General features: G+C 33.0%; 1 protein-coding gene across 1 annotated transcript in view; it reads left to right on the forward strand.

Moving 5' to 3' along the window:
* Nucleotides 1-2,672, forward strand: part of LOC149815780 (aspartic proteinase A1-like) — a 48,625-nt gene extending 45,953 nt beyond the window's left edge. Inside the window, exon 14 of the mRNA XM_089989561.1 lies at nt 2,338-2,672. The gene's annotated coding sequence lies outside the window, so the exon portion shown is untranslated. The remainder of the gene's footprint in view (nt 1-2,337) is intronic.
* Nucleotides 2,673-22,556: the final 19,884 nt, after the last annotated feature.

The following is a 22,556-nucleotide window of genomic DNA, read 5'->3' on the forward strand; positions in this document are numbered from 1 at the left end:
CTGACCTGATCTAAATAGGATCTGGGTCAGACCCGATCTAAACTAGACCCAGGTCAGACCCGATTCAAACAACATTCGAGCTTTCTGAATCAGACCCAGAACCCTTATGGGTTTGGGTCCGATCCTAGGTCAAGACAGACTTGGTATACCGGCAGACCCGATCCACCCAAAATGGGTCTGGATCAGGTCCGACACCGGGTCAGAATACTTAGTTCGGCCTAGGTTACCAAAATGAACTTAAGAAAAAGGGTTTTTCGGTTTCTAAGAAATCGACTCAGTTTCTCAAAAACCAAAAGGGCAGATGCCCTCTCATCTTTCTCTCAGGTGCAGCAAAATCGTCGACAAAATGGCGACGCACGATGACTAAAGCCATCGTCGGCTCCCCAGTGACTGTCCATGATTGAAACCCCTTTGAAAGAAAACTTATCCAACAAGGATTTTGGGATTTCGGCCAACTCGGTGGTCTGGCGATGGTGGTGCAACCTACGAAAAATTGTGAAGGCTTTCGTCAGCCAATGATTCTGGAGAGGATGGCGGCTACCTTCGGCCCCTCACCTCTCTGACAAAAAGCCACAGGCATGTAACCGTTTCAAACACCCCTTTTTTTATAGAAGGTCGTCAAGACTGCAATGGCCATCGGCATCGGTGAATGGCGATCAATCAATGTTTTCCACCCCCATCCATTGGCAGTTGCAAGGGAACGACTCTCCGGATGTCGTAAATGCCCCCCCCCCCCTCGACACCGGTGAATCTGTCGGCGAAAGCCACCCCATGGTGATTGTGTATCGCCAGTGTGACATCACCATCGGCGTCGGCGTTGAGAGGGGCTCCTCCACCAGTTCGGCCACCTGATAGTCGGGTTCCATTGTACATTGCTATAGTGGAAACCCCAACTTGCATTCAATTTTTGTTTTTATTAAAACTCGAATGCCTTCGGTTTCATAAAGAGAAACTGAAGGGCCTCTGGTTTACTTGCAGTTACTGGCACCGATGACTGACCTAAATGTCGTCGACGATGGTGACCCCCACACGGCTGATGGTCTCCCTCTGCGGGTGAGTCAGGGCTGAATCGAAAAAACTGTAGAAATAGGGAAACCATGTTTTTGTAGTGTACATCGATCGGTCCCGACCCTGCAACCCGCCAATGACACAGAGTAGAGTCGAATACGCTGACATCGATGAGTTAAAACCAAATGCTTCTGACACACCCACATGCGCAACGGAATGCGTGATGTGTGGGCCCATAACCCAATGTTGGCGTATTCACAAAAACAGAATCGAAATGTCAATGCCTACCTATAGATGCCATGAAGCGACATGCAGATGTTTGGTGTTCTCCTTAGCCTATCGACGCCCATGATAAGCCCATGTCTTAGGTCGATGGTGAGTATAACCCTAAACCTAAAGGGATTTTCATAGGTACAGCCCAAACCCCTCCTTTTACATTAGAAGATAGGGGTTGTTACGTGAATATGGTCTCTTGATATCTACAGCCCACTAACATTATCCCAAAATGTCCAACAATAATCACATGTTCCAAAACTTGTTTACTGCTAAATAATGCTTATAGATCATATCTATGGGTTTTGATCAAATATATATATATATATATATATATATATATATATATATATATATATATATATATATATATGACTGCCTTCTTAAAAATAGCATAGTGCTGGGGGATTTTGTAAACAGAGAAATTTTCCTCTGTTGTGGTTTCTAGGAAGGGTGTTTGTTTTTGTTTTCGGACAGACATGGTTGCGTTCCTTCACTATTATGAAGTATTTGCTGTAAAAGCCCTATTTTAGTTTTTTCTTGTTCCAAATCATCTCTACCCTATAGGCTATTCTCAAAATTACCCCTGCCTTATTCTTATTACCAAAATCACCCTTTCCTTTTTCACCATTAGGACAAATTCATTGAATTAACCATGGTCAAATGTTGATCATGGTTAATTGATCAATGAAATGATCAGCATACCCTTGAGCCATAGAATACAAATCTCCGGCAATTGACAAGCTCATCTCCTTCAATGCCCTGGGCAGTGGCACCCCTTCGGCTGCACCATCTCTCTCTCTCTCTCTCTCTCTCTGAAGGAGGCATCTCCCTGACAGGCGTAGGTGCAATCTCGCTCTTGAATGCTTTGTTTTCTCTGACTTTCTTGGTCGTTAGGTGTGAGATTACTCCCTTTTTAAGAGTTTTATTCATATTGTGGTTTCTTGTTGAGGCTTTCTTCTCAATTTCTACGGTGTTCTCTCTGAAGGAACACCTTTTTTCTTATTATATTGGATTACTTGTTTCTTAGCCTTTCCTTTTGTCATGATTTTAGAGCAATGGCCACAAATTCAGAAGACCATGAATTTCTGAGAGCAGTTGATGGACAAGTAGGTGATGTTTGTTTTGGTTTTTCCTTGGAAGACAGAATATTATGATCCTTTGGGGCTATTTCTCCCTTTTCTTTGGGATGATAAATAGAGTGGGCTACAACTAATGTTGAAAATGTTTGTGGGAGAATAAGTTTTGGCATGATTTGGGCTTCAGCTGCCGAGTGGTTATTTAAGATGCGATGGACAGTGCCATCAATGTTTTTCATGTTGGATACTAGTAAAAGATTAAGTAGTTTGTGCTACAATTTATCCAAGAATATGTAGATATCAAAACTTCAACCTTGCATCCAAAGAGCCTTGGAGATGAAGCTGGAATTAGATCATGAAAACCCATTTTCTGTTCAGGATGTCCTTGATGGTATCTCTAAATGTGCCCCCTTTTCATGGATATGATGCATATATTACGTCCATGTGATGCCATGAGAATATTACATTTATTCACATTGTGCAGCTAGAATTCAAGCAAATGATTAATTAAGGATGACAACGGGTAGGGTTTGGTTCAGACCCAGGTGAAACCAGACCCAAACCTGATTTGAGATTATTGTACCGGGTCTGGACCCAAGTCCAATTAGACCCACCATAAGAGAAATCATACCCGGACTCTATAAGGATTACATGAATTAGACTCGGACCATAATCTGTACAATAATATTTTTTTATCTTGTTTACATTGAAAAATAGCGGATCGTAGTCGGAACTCGAGTCAGCCTGAGTCTGTTATGAAATTTCACAACCCATACCCGGCTTCATATGTTAATTGGACCCTTCGGGTCTGACCCAGATTCTAATCAAACCTTCTTATTTATTACCAAACCCTAACCCTATAGGGTTGGGTCAAGGTCAAACTGACCCATTGACACCCTTAGATATGATGCATATGTAAGGTTAAAGGTGTCATTTTTCTAGGAATAAAGGGTTAACCCCAAGGGTGCATTTGAAACAGCTAAGTAGGGATGGCAGTGGACCGGGGGACAATGGGGGCTCTGCCCTATTTGGACAGGGGATGAAGGGCATGAAACAAGGATGGAGGCGGGGATGAAGGTTTAAATCTATCCCCGCACGCGGGGATGGACTTATGCTTTTCCCCGCCCCGTCCCCGTCTCAATGCCCGCCTAGCCCAGGCCCGGCCCGCCCCATCCCCAATCCTTTAAGGGATGATTATAGACTAAGGGGAAACGGGGCTCCGCCTCGCCCCCGTTTGGACTGGGGATGGAGGACATGAAACGGTGATGGAGGTGGGTGTGGAAGTCAAAATCCATCCCCGTGCGGGGATGGAGGCGGGGATGAAGGTTTGGATTTTGAAACGGGGCGGGGGTGGAGACCTTGTCCCCCGCCCCGGTCCACTGCCAACGGCAGGGTGATTCTGAGAAGATGATGGCAGGGATGGTCTTGGAAAAAATCTCTTTTTATTTTTGGTATCTCAGCAAGAAAATCCTAAGGAGATCTGTCTACATCATTGGGTAAGCCCAATTACATTCTTACCGTGCTTTACCCATGGCTTTCTGTTTTTTCATTGTATTTGCTTTCCAAGTGTTTGAAGAAATGTCTATCATGTATTTTGTTTTAACTAAACAGAATGTATATTTTTTACAAATATTTCACAATGTGGATAACTAAAACAATTTTTTCTTTCTTTCTTATCTTCTGTTATCATTTTTTTTCTATTATTTTTCCATCATCAATTCAGTGTTCTACAAATTGTGCTATCTACAGTTCGTTGTTTGTTCATATTTGAGATATATAGATCCAATTTTATCGGATGTCTTTGTGTACTAGCTCAAGTATATTGGCTTTTCCAACTAACGGTGTCACTTGGTAATCTACTTACTCTATGAGCATGGTAATGTATCATGGGACAGATTTGGCTCAGTTGGTGCACAGATTAGGTCTCTAGCATAACCATAATCATTGACCTAGTCCAAAGTGTAGTAAGGCTTTGGTCTGAATTGTAAAGGACATGTTTGAAAAATGGTGCAACTTGACTACTCTGGATCAAGTAAAGCTCAAACTGCACAAACAAGTCAAGCCAAGTCAAGCACAGTCCAAGCCTGATATGTTGACTAAAGGCATCGACAAGTCAAACCGAGCCCAAGCTTTTGTAACCACTGACAAAGAAAACCAATAGAAATACCACATTTCCAATATTTGTTATGACTGTTTGGGAACTGGTAGCTGGATAAACATCTATGTAATCCACATATCTCCCAAACAGCTTCAGGCGGATTTGCTAACTCTTAGCCGGTTTTTTATGGTGCTCTCAAGCAGGCATGTTGGAAGTAGCAAATCAATTTATGGATTTCATAGTTCCCTCCCTAGATACCACCCATTGCCAGTTTCCAAACAGAGCCTAAGTCGCCCAGTTCTCGGCAGGGATTCCTCATCACCAAAAAAGAAATGTTGTCAGTATGGACCTGAATCAATTTTCAAATCAGATTCAAAGAATTGACCGATTTGGATTCTGACGAGAATCGAGCTGAATTGGTTATTTTTACTTTTTTAATATACAAAATCATTAAAAAATAAGGAAATTTATTTAAATATTAAAAAACAGTTTTGAATGAAGATTAGGGCACAACATCAAATGGTTCAGAATGATCCATGTGTTGGATGTGCAAATCTACTCGGCTTACCGGCAGGCTGGTAGCCAGTGGCAAGGGTGGGCACAAATATATAGTAAAAAACAAGTCAAAACCCTAAATTCTAACAAACTTCATTCATAGATAGGCTAATTGAAAAATAAAAATAAAACCCTAAAATTCTAACCCAAATCAAGCATGCATTCATGAAATCTTGTTTAATGTTGATTGAAAAAAAGAGAGACAAAAATACCTAATTAAATAATCAAGTCATATGAAAACCCAAAATAACACAAAAATACCTAATGAAAGATTTAAGGGTTTGATAACTGATATCCAAAATCAAGCATTCATTGATGAAATCATGCTTAATGATAATTGAAAAGATAAAAGAACATTAAAAATCCAAAAACCATAATTAAACATTTACATCAATTGGAAAAATCCAAATGAATACCCTAATTCCTAAACAAATCATAGATTTATGCTCATTGAAAAAAAAATCCTAATATCCTAACCAAAATCAAGTATTCATTTCATGCCTAATGCTAGTAAAAAAACAGAAAAAACTTTAAAATCCAGATTAAACATTTATAACATTTAAAAATAAAGTAAATAAAAAACCTAAACCCTAACAAACATCCTATTATGCTGATTCAAAACTGACCTAGGTCCAACCTAATTTTACAATGAATTGAATCATGGGACTCTGCTCACGTTTGATCAGAGAAGAATTTGGATTGCACAATTGGTTATGGTCACATATGCGCACTATGATGATTTCCTATTGCAGTAGATGTACTAAATAAGAGTTTTTCATGTTTTTATGGGTTTATAATGAAGTCTAAAACACAATGGTTCACAATGCACCAAAACTTCATAATAAAATTCATGTTTCAAATAATTAGATACAAAGGTGCTCCTAAAACCCCAATATTTTTTCAAATTAAGCCCATATTTTTGAAATGTTTTTATGCAAACATCCTCAAGAGAGTATTAGATGGACAATATAACGATGTAAGTCAATCAGGATCAAGGTTACCCAGATTCTGCCTAATCGGTTTAAAAGCCTTATAGAATAGGCCACTGATAAGGTCTGGTGAATTGATTACCAACAAAAATTATTACTATTTGAATATGGACATGACGAAGCAGGTACAGATCCATATCTTGTGCAATAAAAAATGACAAGGATTGTTGCTCATTGACATGATTTGCTAATGGATTTGAATGATGAAATGTCAAAGTTATTAGTATAGTCTCGGGCCATGAGTGTTTTTAAAAGGATTCAGGTGAACGAATCATTTTGAATTGCCCAACTTTTAACCACAGAATGCCACATGTCAAAATAATATTAAGATACATTTAACATTTTTTGTTATTATTTTGGATTTTTTTTGTCTAAATATGCCACTGGTGGTCATTATCTCTGTCAGCATACCACCTTTTTTCTCTTCTAAATTCAGTCTATAGACATTAAAATTGGAGCAAAATTCACTTGGTTGAAAAAATAAATCTATATTAGTTTCAGCCGCTACCTGACTTATAACTAGAAACTCAATAGAAATAGCATATTCAATTACCAAAATAAACTACCAGACGTATTACTGAAAACTCAATACAAATAGCATATTTAAAAAAATAAAACTTGGAGAGTTCCTGCAATGACTAAAACAATAGAGGATACTCAAATACAATTTGACAAACGATAACTAAAAGAAACATTGATGGTGATGATCATGATGATAAGCCTATACTACAATCGGCAATATGTCTAGTTGCTTAAAATTTTGTTCTTTTTTTAATGAATCTCAGTGAGATCAAATATTTTTCATTTTTGTTATAGGAAAACACAATGATGCAACTCAGATAAAGTAAAAATTGTTAACTGTGTCATATTATGTTATTGACATTAATGATTTTGAAACATAAGATAAAGTGCATATTGCAAGAATACATCATAAGATTCACAACAAGAAACTTTCAGTCTTTCACCATATCTTCAATAATCTAAAGACAAAAAATAGTTAAAAAGTATAATCTTATACAAATACAATATCAAGTAATTCATTTAAATAAAATATCCAAAATACTTCAAAAGGGTCAAATGAAACCCCAAATGGGGCAACTGCATATCTTCATCATCTTCATATCTCCATCATCTTCAATTTTTATCATACATAATCAACCCCACATTGTCTCGACATCACGATCCTAAAAATAAAATAAATAATTAAATTTAAATAAATTCATTTTATAGAACAATGAAATAAAGCAATTATGATTAGCTAGACGTCCATAGATCAGATAAAGCATTTATCATTTTCTTCTTTAAAGTAATGCACTGTAAGACAAATAACTCATATTTTGATTGGATGTCCATAGATCAGTCATAAGTGATACTTTATCTACTTTTGCTAAGATATTCATCATTTTCTTCTTTTCATTCTCATACATTTTAATAATATCTCTCCTTATCATATGATGATTGATTATCTCATATTTAGGATTAGTTATATTTATAATATGATTAAACCCTTGATATTTTATTAGAGAAAATGAAAGATCATGCATTACAATCATATCTATAATAGCCTCTCTCAATAAAGCATTGTGAAATTTTTAGTTTATTAAAGTTCTTCAACCTGCATTGATTTGTCACTCAACCTACTAAATGACAATAGCCGTTGAATCTCACTTGTATTCTCTTGATTTAGACATTTTCATAAATGCTTATGATACTTTGAAGTTGACCCCTTGTTATTCGCAGGATGTTTCTTTTTGCATTTATTGCATCTTGCTTTCATAATTTCATTTTTATGTTTAATTTTGTGAAAAAAATCAAACTGCAGATGTTCTTTTCTTAGGCTTATTGCCACTTACATCTTTTCTCTTTCTATTGGCCCTTCATTTTCATCATTCGGTACATAATCAATGTAATCATGATAATCACTTTTAACTATAGATTATGAAGACCCACAAATAATTACTTCTTGATTGACAATCTATAATTATGAAAACATGGGATACAAGCAAGCATAAATATAAATTTGTGATACAATCAAGCAAACACGAATGTGTGTGTGTGAAAGATTTTTAAGAAAATAAATGAAAAAAATAACAATAAAACAAGCAATTTGCATAAAATATCAAAATCTAAAATAAAAAATACAAGCAAAGAACCATTATTTAAGACTCAAATTAACACCAAGCATAAAAGCAAAATAGCAAAAAATACCACTAATTGAATACCGAGAAGGCAAGAAAATAGACAAAGAAATTATTTTGAACTCAAAATATATTTAAACCAATTTAAGACTCAAATTATACAAGCAAAATAAAATACCAAAATCCCTTCATGATTTCATCCATTCTATCATCACTAATTCAAAATAAAACACATAATTTCCTTCATTCCCTTTCTTTCCTTCCTTCCAAAATCACATCTAAATTTTAAATATAAAACACATAATTCCCTTTCTTCTTTTTCTTTCATTCCTTCTAAAATTACAAATTCATAATAAAATATTTTTTCTGAAAAAAATAAATAAAATTTATAAATTACAATGGAGGATAGAGAGAGGTTGGAGATGCATACCCATTTTTTTTGTCCTTCCTTCCTTTAGACTTAAACTTAGAAACAGTAAGCTCTTATGTAGAGACGAGGAAGAGAAAAGAAGGCCAAATGAGGAGGTGTCGATGGAAATGGGTCGGTGGTGATGTTGAACTGTCGATGGTGGTAGGCTGATGGCGAATCGATAGTGGCGAATGGAGATGAGGGAGAAGAAAACACCAGGAAAGAGGCAATTGCAGCTAGAAACCCTAAAAGAAAATAAGTCGATTCACATTTGAGTAAAAATGTGTGGTTCATTTTAAAATTGTACAAAAGCTTGTTAAATGGTTAGAATTTACATTCTTACCAAATGGCTTTTTAAATGCAAATTATGCAATGTATCACACAAAGGGTAAAATTGTATTTTACTCTCTCTCTTTATATATATATATATATATATATATATATATATATATATATATATATATATATGTGTGTGTGTGTGTGTGTGTGTGTGTGTGTGTGTGTGTGTGTGTGTGTGTGTGTGTGTAAAATTTTTATAATCGATCTGACTTGATCCCGAACCGGTTCGAACCCGATCTCATTTTTTGAGAGCAAGTCAGATCAGTTATATTGTTTTACAGATCAGATCGAATCGATTGGACACCAATTATGTTCCCAACTTGATTCTTACAATCTAAATCCAATCCAAATCTGGATCTGGATTGGATTGTTGATCAGCCCCAGGTGAAAGAGGGACGTTGAAGTAAGCCCCAACATCTACTTCAATAGCTACCAAACTCTAACCCTAACCCTAAACGGAACACATCCCAAGAAGCTTCATATTCCAACTCTTAGTTCTCACATCTACCTCAAAAACATGTTTTTTAATAAATCTTTTGAAAACCAAAGGATTAAACTTTGTTATTTAAAAAAATAAGTCATAGAAGAAAAATCAATTTTTTAAGAAAAAAATTGCTTTTAAAAAACCCAATTATAGATCCATCTTTATTGGATTTCAAATTCAAACCACAATGAGTCTCGATTTTTAATCCCATAGTTATTTTTCCCTAGCTTGGTTATCAAGGAATATATATATATATATATATATATATATATATATATATATATATATATATATATATATATATATATATATAGAGAGAGAGAGAGAGAGAGAGAGAGAGAGAGAGAGAGAGAGAGAGAGAGAGAGAGAGAGAGAGAGAGAGAAATGGGTTGGTGCTAAATAAAATGTGCTCAATGGGTTTTTTTGCTCAGTGTTTTTTTTTTTTTTTGCATTTTTGACCCCATAAATGTGTTAGGCATGGTCAATTTATGAGGAATCCACACCTGGATCATGTGTTTTGGATGAAAAAATGATATTTGGAGCCTAAAAATTTTACGAAGATTTTAGATCGTTGATTTTTCAAATGTTATAAAAACCCAACCACGTGTTGGAATCGAACACTTTAAGAGTCGATCCCTATAAATTCAAGTACATAAAAAACATATGTACGGTCAAAATTTAAAAATAAAATGGAAAAAAACTAAAAAACTCATTTAGCATGTTTTATTTAGCAAAGACTCATTACTCATATATATATATATATATATATATATATATATATATATATATATATATATATATATATATATATATATATATATATATATATATATATATATATAGGGAGACCGTCCAACCAAAGGAAGGTCCAAAATCTACAAACAATAATAATTGAAGTTGTTCCTTCTCTAACGATCTAGTTTTTCATTGATCAGACTTTACATAGTAGAACTTTTATCATTCATTTAGTGAGTGACATGTTTTGGATTATGCATTTTCAATGTTTAGATGTTTGTTTAAAAGCACTAAAAATCAATGACTCACAATACTTTGTATTATAAAGTTTTAAATTCATTGTGAACCGTCGATTTTTCAAGTTTCGAAAAACATACCAATATGTCATAATAGATTTTGGACCTTTCTTTGGTTGGACGGACCCTCCTATATATATAAACATTAAACTAGTTGTATTTAACATTAGTTGCATTCAATTTTTTAAAATAAGTAAAATGTCCTTAAAAGTAATGACATTTTTAAAATGTATGGTTACTTTTTAGGGTTAAAAAAAACAACTATGACTTTGCATAATTAAATTTATAAAGTTCACTCTTTACTTTTTTTGGAAAAGTTGTTTGACTTCTAAATCCAAAAGACTCATAGTGTTCAAAAAATAATTATGTATTAAAAAAAACCATTATTTTAATGTCATTTTAGTCTTTTTAATAGGTTGAATGCATTTAGTAATGAATACAACTAGTTTAAACATCTCCCTACTTCACACACACACACACACACACACACACACACACACACACATATATATATATATATATATATATATATATATATATATATATATATATATATAGAGAGAGAGAGAGAGAGAGAGAGAGAGAGAGACCATTCATTTTTTAGGCTATTAAGAAACCTGCTTATGTGCCACAATCATATGATTCAAAATTCATTTCCCACTAAACAAATATTGTTGATCACATCCATAAGATTTAATTTACAAAAAAAATGAAAACATATAATTTTCAGCCAAAAAGTTCCATATAGTTTGCTCTCTCTCTCTCTATATGGAACTTTTTGGCTGAAAATTATATGTTTTCATTTTTTTTGTAAATTAAATCTTATGGATGTGATCAACAATATTTGTTTAGTGGGAAATGAATTTTGAATCATATGATTGTGGCACATAAGCAGGTTTCTTAATAGCCTAAAAAATGAATGGTCTACAATGCAGTAAAATTCCATGACTCAAAAAATTATATTTTTGGATCGAAATAATTTGATCCAAGGCTTGACCCTTAGCAAAAAAACCTTCCTGAACACATCTATGTGGTTAGATTGAGTTGATAAAGCTTAAACCTATGATTTTTAGTTCAATAGTTTATATATATATATATATATATATATATATTGGCTACTAATGTACGAAACTAATGAGTAGAAATCACTTTTTTCTTCAAAAAATCCTGTTTTTTTTAGATTAAATGTTACGGATGTGGTCTACATGGTTTGTTTAGTAGGAAACCTGTTTTGAATCATGTGATTATGATAAGTAATTAGGTTTTCAAAGGGGTCAAAAAATCAACTGCCTACAATATGTCAAAATTTTATAACTCAAAAGATCACATTTTTACATCAAAAAAGTATGATCCAAGGTTTGATCCTTGGCAAACAAACCATGTTGAACACATTTGGATGGATAGATTGAGTTGATACAACTTGCACTTATGATTTTTAGCTCATTAGTTCTCTACACTCATTAGTAGCCAATATTTACCCTATATATATATATATATATATATATATATATATATATATATATATATATATATATATATAGGTTAAGATTTGCTACAGTCATTTGTTCATGTAAACGACCTAGCAAATGGAGTGGAATCCCCTTGTTTGTTTGTTTTTCTCATATCTAACACCATAGATGTGATCTACTGTTTATGTTTAGTGGGAACCGACTATTGGATTACCGAATCCAACTTGTATACAGGTTTTCCGATGATAAAAAAGTCAATAGCTTTGAAGTCATTGATTATTTTTAACTAATAAAAACATGTTTTTCCGTTGAAAGAATATGATCCAAGAGTCAATTTATACTAAGTCGAGCATGATGAGCACATTTATGAGGTTAGATTGTGATTCAAACGAGCTTGTAGGTACAATCAATTGTATCAAATATAAACTATATATGTGCCACTAATGAAGGTAAGGAACTAATGAACTAAAAATCGTAGGTGCAAGTTGTATCGACTCAATCTAACAACATAGATGTGTTTAGCATGGTTTGTATGCTAAGGATCAAGCCTTGGATCATGCTTTTCTAATGTAAAAATGTGATATTTTGAGTTATAAAATTTTGGCACATTGTAGGCCATTGATTTTTGGATCCCTTTAAAACCTAATTACTTATAATCATATGATTCAAAACAAGTTTTCAAATAAACAAACCATGTAGATCACATCCATAACATTTGATCTACAAAGAATTGGAAATTTTGAAGAAAATAGTGATTTCTACTCATTAGTTTCTTACCTTCATTAGTATATATATATATATATGAGAGTGAGAGAGAGAGTAGCTGCCTACCATTTTTCTAGTCTATCGGGATTTTGAAGAATTTTTCTCATGTTTTCTTTCAATTTGACTGTACAGATGTGTTCTACATGCTTGATTTTGTAGGACTCGACTCTTGGATCATCTGATTCCAATATGCATGTAGGTTTTTATGATGTTTATAAGGGCTATAAACAGATCAAATATGGCGGGATATCTGATCTGAGTTCTAACATGTTTTGTTCTGAATATAGATCCTTAAGTAAGATCCGAATGTATATTCGGATTGGATTTGGATCTATTAAATCAAATTACTTTTAAATTTGAGTCAGATTCACATCAAGATTTTAAGACAGATCGCAAATTGTTCTGTCAAAATCCAACTGATTATATTTTTTGCATGTAAATAGCTTGTTTTTGTTATATTTTTTTTGGATCCAATATTGCCACATGTATTTCAGATTCGGATTCAACCTTATCTCCTCGAATCTGATTGGGATTAAAATCTACTGTTTAGATTTCATATTCAGTTCAGATCTAGCCCGTCTGACCAGTTTGAAACCTTAATATAGAGGGTTAATATTTGGTGTCATTGAAGACACGAAACTATTGAGTCTAAATTACTTTCTTTTCATAATTGGGGTTCATTCCTCCCTGATGTGTACCTATTTATCTTTCTATTAATGAACTGGTAGGGGTCTCTGCTTCCGGATGTAAATGGTTCTGATTCGATTCATATGTGGCCAATACCTGATTTGACCAATCGGATCGATTCGGAATGGGATGGTGAGAATCTCATATCATATCTGGTTTTTTACATGTAATCTGGATATTTGTCGGATTCGCAAAAAATCAAAACCATACCCCACATCCGATTATAATTAGTTGGATATTGGGTAAAATCCGATTCCATTGGCACTTCTAGATCTGGTTAACCACAACTTCTCTATATAAAAAGGTCTAAATTTGTTAGGCCGGTCAAGTTTGAACAGAGCAACATGAGAGTCGGGTTTAAGCTATGAATTTGTAGATCTGGCTAACCTGACTAAACTGGGTATTTTCTTATGTACTTTATGTACAAAAATATATTCTAAATAGCTTTACATTATAAGAATCAAGATTGGATTTCAATTTTCTCAACTCGACATAACATGAACCTGAACTCAATACCATTACTTGCTGTTTGGGCAAGTTTGATCGAGTCATGTTCGGATGGTACTTGGCCTATGGACAACAATCTTTCTAATCTCCATATGCTGGTACTATTTGCGGTCAGGTATGGCATGAATTTTCCTGTACAATGATCTCAAGCTATTGTCTGTTCTTTATATGGGGAGTATTCAAACCAGGTGCGGATCTTTTGCCTGTACAATGCATTTGGGGCGCTGGGCCGACGCCCCGCACTAAGTGTTTAGCATGGTTGATCTTTCCAGACCGGGTACCCACACATGACAATCTGCCCCGGAGGGGATTCATAATTGTCTGCATGTGTGGTGTGGCCATGGAATCGGCATCTCACCTGTTTTTTTGGTGTTGCCCCTTCAAAATCTGTTTCATGCGGCTTGGCTTCTCATCCGTGATTGTTCTTTGGCTCCAGATCTGCTTCTCTGGTCTCATGAGTTTGTAACCCACACGGGTCTGTGACCTCTCTCTCTCTCTCTCTCTGTCTCTCTCTCTCATATATATATATATATATATATATATATATATAATGTGATATGTTCAAATAGACCCTGTTTTGAATTCGACATAATATCATACCTTGAAAATATCATGATAAAATTGAGTTATTTTCAATATATTGGCGATATATATGACTATGGTTCTTACCTCCCTTCTCTTCTCTTACTTTCTCCTATTCTATTCGTTGTCATCATCATGGGCTTGACAAAGAAGTGCAGTGTAGAAACTAAGGGCTTTCCATTTTGTGAGCACTAACGTTGAAACAAGAGCATGTGCAAAAAAAAATGATACATCACATGCACAGCCATAAGTTTGCCATGCCTAAGCATCCCCAAATGCTTGGTGCAATTCTTCAGCCACTTACATACTGTTATGTGGGCCCCATGTTGCATAACTTTGGGGTGCAGGTCACAGTTTAGTATAATAACCATACCTTTCTTTTCTCTCTCTAAGAATAAACTATGCCAACATCCCATGTTACCTTGGGATCTAACCTCTACATTCAACCATATATGGGCCTATATACCCAAACAAAAGGCCTATGAGATCACATGCAATCTTGCCGCATCACTTGGTGGTACAGATACCTTAGATCTATATTAACATATACATATGGTTTAGTACCTTAGATCTATATTAACATATACATATGGTTTAGTACCTTAGATCTATATTAACATATACATATGGTTTAGTACCTTAGATCTATATTAACATATACATATGGTTTACCATATGTATATTAACATATGGTAAACCAAAAGAAAAAAAGATCTAGGCTGCATTTGAATGCCTTGGTTCTCAAAATGGAGGTATCAAATTTGAGGATTTTAGGGCAAAACAATCTTTTAGCTCGAGCCCTCTAAGTTAGCCGGGCTAGAGATCCGTGTATTTTCCTTCAAAACATGCAACTTAGATCCTTAAAAAGTGAGGATCCAAGATACATGATTTGATATCTCATATTAGGCATGGCCCTGCGTCACATCTGCATTTTTCATGCCATCAAATCCTTGGATATGAGATCCGAGTCTCTCAAACAAACCGTTACTGATTATACCGGAGTAGCAGGGCTTGCCCCTTGATAATGTTACTTTTAGAGAGATTACTAAGCATCCTTTTCAATATACCTCCTAGTTTTGGGAAGAAGTGATCATGCAAATGTGCAGCCAGTACATTACCTATCCTCTTCAACATGAACAAAATCTTATCAAATTGGACCTTAAGGGTGTGTTTGAATGCGATAGATCTTTAAGGAGATCCACTGACAAGAGGATCAAGGCATGGGCACCATTCCTTAATCCACCTTCCTCTTAAACAGGGGATGTCGGTCTCTCTCTCTCTCTCTCTCTCTCTCTCTGTGTGTGTGTGTGCCCGCGAATGTTGGGGGGTTGGACCAGAGATCCTTGGATCTCAGAACCGAGAATCTCTAGTTTGATCCCTCAAAAGCCTCCTAAGAGTGCCATGATTGGGAATTTTATCTTATATTGGTCATGGTTTATGATATTTAGCTTGCTTTGGTGCCTATCAATCATGGACAACAAATTTTTTATTGCTAAAAATGATTGTACTACCCCTAATAATAATGCTATTTTATAGAATAACTGCAAGATATCACAATATTTCTTGAATATTCACCTGCTAAATTTATGTTGAATATGAGGGTATTTCTAACAATTTTACCCTTCTGCTAAAATATGAAATAGTGAAACTCACCGTTTCAACTAAATTGAGATTCGCCTATGCAGTTTTAGCATAACTAGTCACCGGCAAAACTGAGATTCCCTTATACAGTTTTAGCGAAACTCACAATTTCAATGAAACTCGTTGCTAGCAAAATTGATATTTACCTATACATTTTTAGCAAAACTCTGTTTGAGATTCGCCTATACATTGAAATAAAAAAAACTCAGTTTAGTTGCCACATAATTAACAAATCGACAAGTGATTGTACTGTATGACAAATTTGATGTGTTTTTCCAAATGCCTCACAAATTTTGAAATCTGCTCGATGTCCAATTTCACACGTTCTTGACTTTTTTACGACCTTGAATGTCTCACAATTTTCACGTGTGACATCGCAATGGTCGTCTGTCTCGCTAAATTTCACTAAAATTGAAATCCACATGATACTTTCACAAAAAACACAAATTTTACACAAATAGTATGAATATCACGACAATGCTTGCAAAAATCTGTTACTTGTATATTTCTTCAAAGAGTTTTGCATTGGTAGTTGCGAAAGTCTACCTTTCGATACAAAATTCATAAAAAGTTTGCAAAATTCATGAACTTTTGCATGCTATCGATTTATAGTGATGCAAAATTCATTTTTAGCATGTGAATTTACATGTATATAAATAGGCAATTAGATTGCGAATTTTGTCAAGAGTTTCACATTGGTTATTGTGAAAGTTTACTTTCGATACAAAATTCATAAAAAGTTTGTGGTATTCATGAACTTTCGCATGTTGTTGACTTTAAGCGATGCAAGATTTTGTTTTAATATGCAAATTTACATATAGGCATTTGTGTTCATTTTTTTTATGTGGAAAGAGTTGTAACCCTTTTCCCTATACCCTTGCAGTGATTCATGTGAAACTTTTTTCGCTCTATTATGCTCATCGACTTTCCCAATTAATTTTTTGGTTCATTCTAGTGATTACCATTGTTTTTTAACTTTTTTTTTCTGTAGATATGAGCAGTTAATAGCCTTGCGTTTTTGTTTGGTTGTTGTTGTAGACTTGTTATGAATGTATGATTTATGTAACTATATGTTTTATTTAATATTTGGCACTAGATTTATTGTTTAGAGTTTACTATGTTAAGGTTTTTTTGCATAGATATATATGTTTGTCATTTTTTTATAGTAAGTTGTGGTTAGGCAAACCCTTACCTATCATTGATCCAATACTTGTAATTTGGATACAAAAAAATCACCCTTCTATCAATAGGTGCCATTATAGGGGTTGATCTTTTCAAATCTTGGTCATTCCCCCCCTCGCTAACTATGCTAAGTTTTTAACCAAAAAGTGAGGTAATGTTAACCCTATCAAAACTATACAAAGTATGTAATAGGTCCATAGACAACTTTCCTCTTAGATCCATTCTTTTCAAGGCTTGTAATACTCGATGATAGACATTCATTTGAGTTGTTTCTATAATGACTTTCCCTTACACTCTTGCATTTTTTAGGATTTTGATGATGTTGATCATTCCTATCTTCTAACTTCCCATACTTTGGAAATGTATTTAGCTAGTAGTTTTCAATGAATTGCTTATTTGTAATTTATATAGTATTTTTCAATAAATTGCTCAAATGTCTTATATTTGATGTGTATATCTTAGGTATCTTGTGAAAGGTACTATGTATAGATATGATATAAGAAATGCCTATAATCTTAGGTCAACGACCCCAATGTCACCCATATCCTCACCCTCAAGGAAGGATGCAATTGAGGTAGCTGAAGTATAATTATTAATGTCCCAAGTTATGTGTGTATACAATCAATGGTACTTACATGTAGGTGTTGATATTCAATTTCAATTAGTGATGAAAACAAGGTGATGAGAATAGAGAATGCATGCATCAACCAAAATATAGTGAAGTGCTTCTGTTTAGAAAAGAAATATTGTTGGTCAGTGAAGTGAGTATATCACATGTTGTTTGATTGTTTGTTTGTTATGTTTATATATTGACTCATTTAAATCTAATATGAATGTATCACTTATTTTAATGATGTAATACCTATAAAAATTCATAGATAAACTCCAAACGTACCACATGGAGCAAATACAAGCCGGACGCAGACTGCCAAAGATGATTTATTATACCATGTATTTCTTTGTAAGTCTTGAAAGTGATGTTTCTATTACTTTTTTATCATCTAATAGAAACTAATCAATAACCAATGACATTCATAGCAAATGCTTCAAATGCAAAACATCGAGAAGGGACTCACAATTGCTTAGAGACTGGGCAGTTGTCATATCCATTCTACGAATATAATAAGATATGCTTAACATTTACGTTTACATAACATAAATTTTCAACTGCACAACAACCTTAAACCCGATTTATGTTGTAAATCTTGATTCTTGTCAACTGAAACAATTATCATTGAGTTCTTTGAAAAATTTATATGAATATTAAGGAGTTTAGGTTATACAATTTTATGGGGTCTACAGATCTTGCTAATCAAAGCATTGAAGATATGGTACGATAACATTACTTATTCAATAATGTACTTATTTTTTTTAAGTTTTCGTTAAGTTATTGTTGTATTGCAGGTTCACTTTTTTGTATGCTGGTTTGGCTACAATATTTACACCGACTAGATGACCACTGTTGTCCAAGATATTCTTTAAAAAAACAAACTTGTAATTACTTTGCATATGTTTGTTGACTCAATTCATACATATATTTGTTATTGACTTGGTATATGATTGTTATAGGTATTATTGTGGAATATTTATCTTAATGTAAATGCAATACCTTAGCTTAGGCGGATAATTAAATTTCACTCAGGTATGTTGTATGTCATGTTTTGTCATAGGTATATATTTTATTTTTTTAAGTAAACTATTATTAGTTAATTACTAATAACCATTTTTCATAATGATATATCTATTTATAAAAAGTGTATAATGAAATTGTATAAACATGAAAGGAAAAAGGTCTGTTTGTAGTGAGCTAAAGAGATGGCTGAGAAAGAGGAAGAGACGACTGCGGGAGAGGAACATATGACAACAAACAATGAGGTGGTAGATGTAGAGGAGAAGTTAGTTGAGCTCTGGACAATCCTTGAGAGTATACATTGATGGTTATATATATTTTATTTTGACAATAAAACTATAAATATAATTTTGACAAAATGAACAAAAACTTAGTTGTCATTTTGAGGTAAAGTTTATTCATCCTTGTATTTAAAAATTTGGTTGTAATTTTGCATGTTAGGTTGATAAAATTTGTAATTGTTTTGTTATGTTTGTAGATGAATTTTAGTTATAAATTTCAATTTTGTTTATATGTATTGTTAAATTACTAAACAGACAAATATGTTCTGTAACAGTAGAATTTAAAGCAAAAATGTCACTTATTTGATGAATTTTTTCACATAGGTAGAAATTTGCATATATGTCTGCGAATTTTTTTAAAAAAATCACATATTTAGTTAGAAATTCACAAATTTAGAAGAAATTTGCATGTTTTGTATATGTGCAATTTTTTTTAGCCTTTTGCAAAATTTTGCATATAAAAAGAAAATTCACTTATTTCAAAGGAAACTTATATGTATACGTGAGAATTTGCATAGAAAATTCACATATTTGAAAAAAAATTGCACAATTCAATCTTCAATTCAAATACATTTCAAAATTTATTTCAAGCTAAAAATTTGTTTGTTATTACACAATTCAATTTTCAATTCAAACACACTTCAAACTTCATTTTAAAATAAGAATTTATCTATTATATACAAAATTCAAACTTAATTTCAACACAGTCACCTGTTATATATAAAATTTAATTTTTATTTTAAACTTCTACATAACACAATCACCTGTTATATATATATATAATTCAATCTTTATTTCAAACACATTTCAAACTTCAATTCAAAAAAGTGTCATCTCTTATATACACATTTCAAATGTCAATTCAACAAAGTGCCACCTGTTATATACACAATTCAATCTTCAATTCAAAAACATTTTAAACTTTATTTCAACAAAGTGACAGCTATATATATAATTTAATCTTCAATTCAAATACATATCAAACTTTATTTCAATATAGCCACCTTCATATATACAATTCAATCTTCATTTTGAATACATTTCAAACTTTAATTCAACAAAGTGCTACATGTTATATTCACAATTCAATCTTCATTTCAAACATATTTCAAACTTTAATATAACAAAGTGTCACTTATTATATACACAATTCAATCTTCATTTCAAACTTCAATTCAACAAAGTGTCACATGGTATATATACAATTCAATCTTCATTTCAAACTTCATTTCAACAAAGTATCACTTTTTATATACACAATTCAATATTTGTTTCAAATACAATTTAAACACACATTAAACATCCATGCATATACATTTCAAACTAGTTAAATAATGTTAAACAATAATTAAATTACATCTTTATTTACAATGGCATACATAACAAAGTTTAATGTTATTTATATTTTACACCCAAAAATATGCAATCACTATTCATATTGCTTAAGGTGCGATTGTAACTCCTTGTTGACCTTATCCATGTTTTGAATAAGGCCAGTTTGACCTTATAGCATGGTGTCCTTTGCTTTAAGAAACTCCCTTAGCATGATAACTTCTTTTCTTAAAAGGGTCACCTCTATATTCACTCTACTACAGTTTTCTCTTACATGCTTCGGATTCCTTGCCCCAACTTCCTCCTCCATGGATGAGTTATCGATGTCTTTTCTATCATCATGCCAATCTTCATGTTTGAATTCAAACAATGTTGGGTAATCCTTCTTCCAATCCTTGAATGTGACCTGGACAATTTTGCTTACTACACCATGGTGATGGGGTTGTTGCTGAACAAAACCAATTTGTCGGACCACTTGGCTGACTAGTTGGTGCTTAACTTTATTTATGTTGTGCAACTAAATATCTCTCCTCATGAGGCCCTTTACTGCCACAACCACAACATGTTTATCCTCATCCACCACGTCTACATAGAGGCACCATGTTGCCTGCGATAATATTTCATTCATGGTTGGTCTTATATCGTATTATAGAAAAAAATATAATAAATTGTTTATAAAATACTTACATGTGTCATGGTCATCTTGCATATTTTTACAACACAAGCTTCCCTAGGGATATGAGGACCCAAACCTCTTCGATAATTTTTACCCTTGTCATTGTGTGACTGTCTCCACATTGCAATATAAGAAAATTTAGAAAAAATGTCATGTTTCAGGGGTCTTTCAATGAATATGTGCTCTCATATCTCACTACAAGAAAACACGTCATTACCAACCATAAAAATGGCAACGATAAATTATCATCATCAATAATGCATTAATCCCGACGATAAAAAATGTCATAGTAAAATTTGCTATAGCCGATGACATAATGTCATCTCTCTTATCTTGTCAGTAATAAGAATAGGAACACGCAAAAGTTGGTTGAGACTAGATATTGTCGATCATATTATTGTCACCTTTTAAATGCGATGATAATTAATCATCTCCTAATATCCTTTATATTTTTCACAGTATAGATGATAATAATTATCATCACATATATTCTTATTTTTGACATAAATATGCAATGATAATATTGTCAAATTTAAATATATATGTGACGATATTTATCATTGTTATAGATTAATCTCGGTGTATACCAGCATATTGACGATAATAATTTTCATCATCAATAGAATATAAATAATCATCATATTGATGATAATAATTATCATCGTCAATATACTCAAGATGATAATTATCATCATCAACATGCTATTAATAGATTATAAATGACCGGCATATTAATGATAATAATAATCATCATCAATTTGCTATTTTTTGTAATCTATTAACGATGATATATAATTACCATCATCAATATGTTGTTAATAGATTATAAATTATCAGCATAATAACGATGATAATTATCATCATTAATATGTTGATTTTTTGTAATCTATTAACGATGTTAAATGTTGTCATCAATGTGCTATTATTTATAATTTATTGATGATGATGATTACCGTCATCAATATATTGTCAATAGATTATAAATAATTAGTATAATGATGATGATAATTATTGTTGTCAATACATCAATTATTTTTAATTATCTTAGTTTATATTAGTTTACATGCTGCAATTCTCTTTGATCCAAGGTAACTAAAATATGTAAACCAGTCAAATATGTAAACTGGTATGCACCGAGATTTTCATAGTTTTTTTTTCTAAAATTTCACCATATGGATGTGATCTAGATGAATGGATTTATAAAAATAGACTCTTGGATCATATGATTACTATGAATAAGAAGGATCTTTTAAGGCTTGATAATCAATATCTCAAAATTTTCATAAACATGCAAGCATAAAAAATCACATTTCTTGATTCGATTACGGTGATCCAATAGTCGATTCCAAGCAAATGGACCACACTAAATGCATCTGCAGAATTATATTTACAAAAAAACCT

The sequence above is a fragment of the Nuphar pumila genome, chromosome 15 (genome assembly GCF_984573655.1).
Source record: "Nuphar pumila chromosome 15, dmNupPumi1.hap1.1, whole genome shotgun sequence".
NCBI lineage: Eukaryota > Viridiplantae > Streptophyta > Magnoliopsida > Nymphaeales > Nymphaeaceae > Nuphar > Nuphar pumila.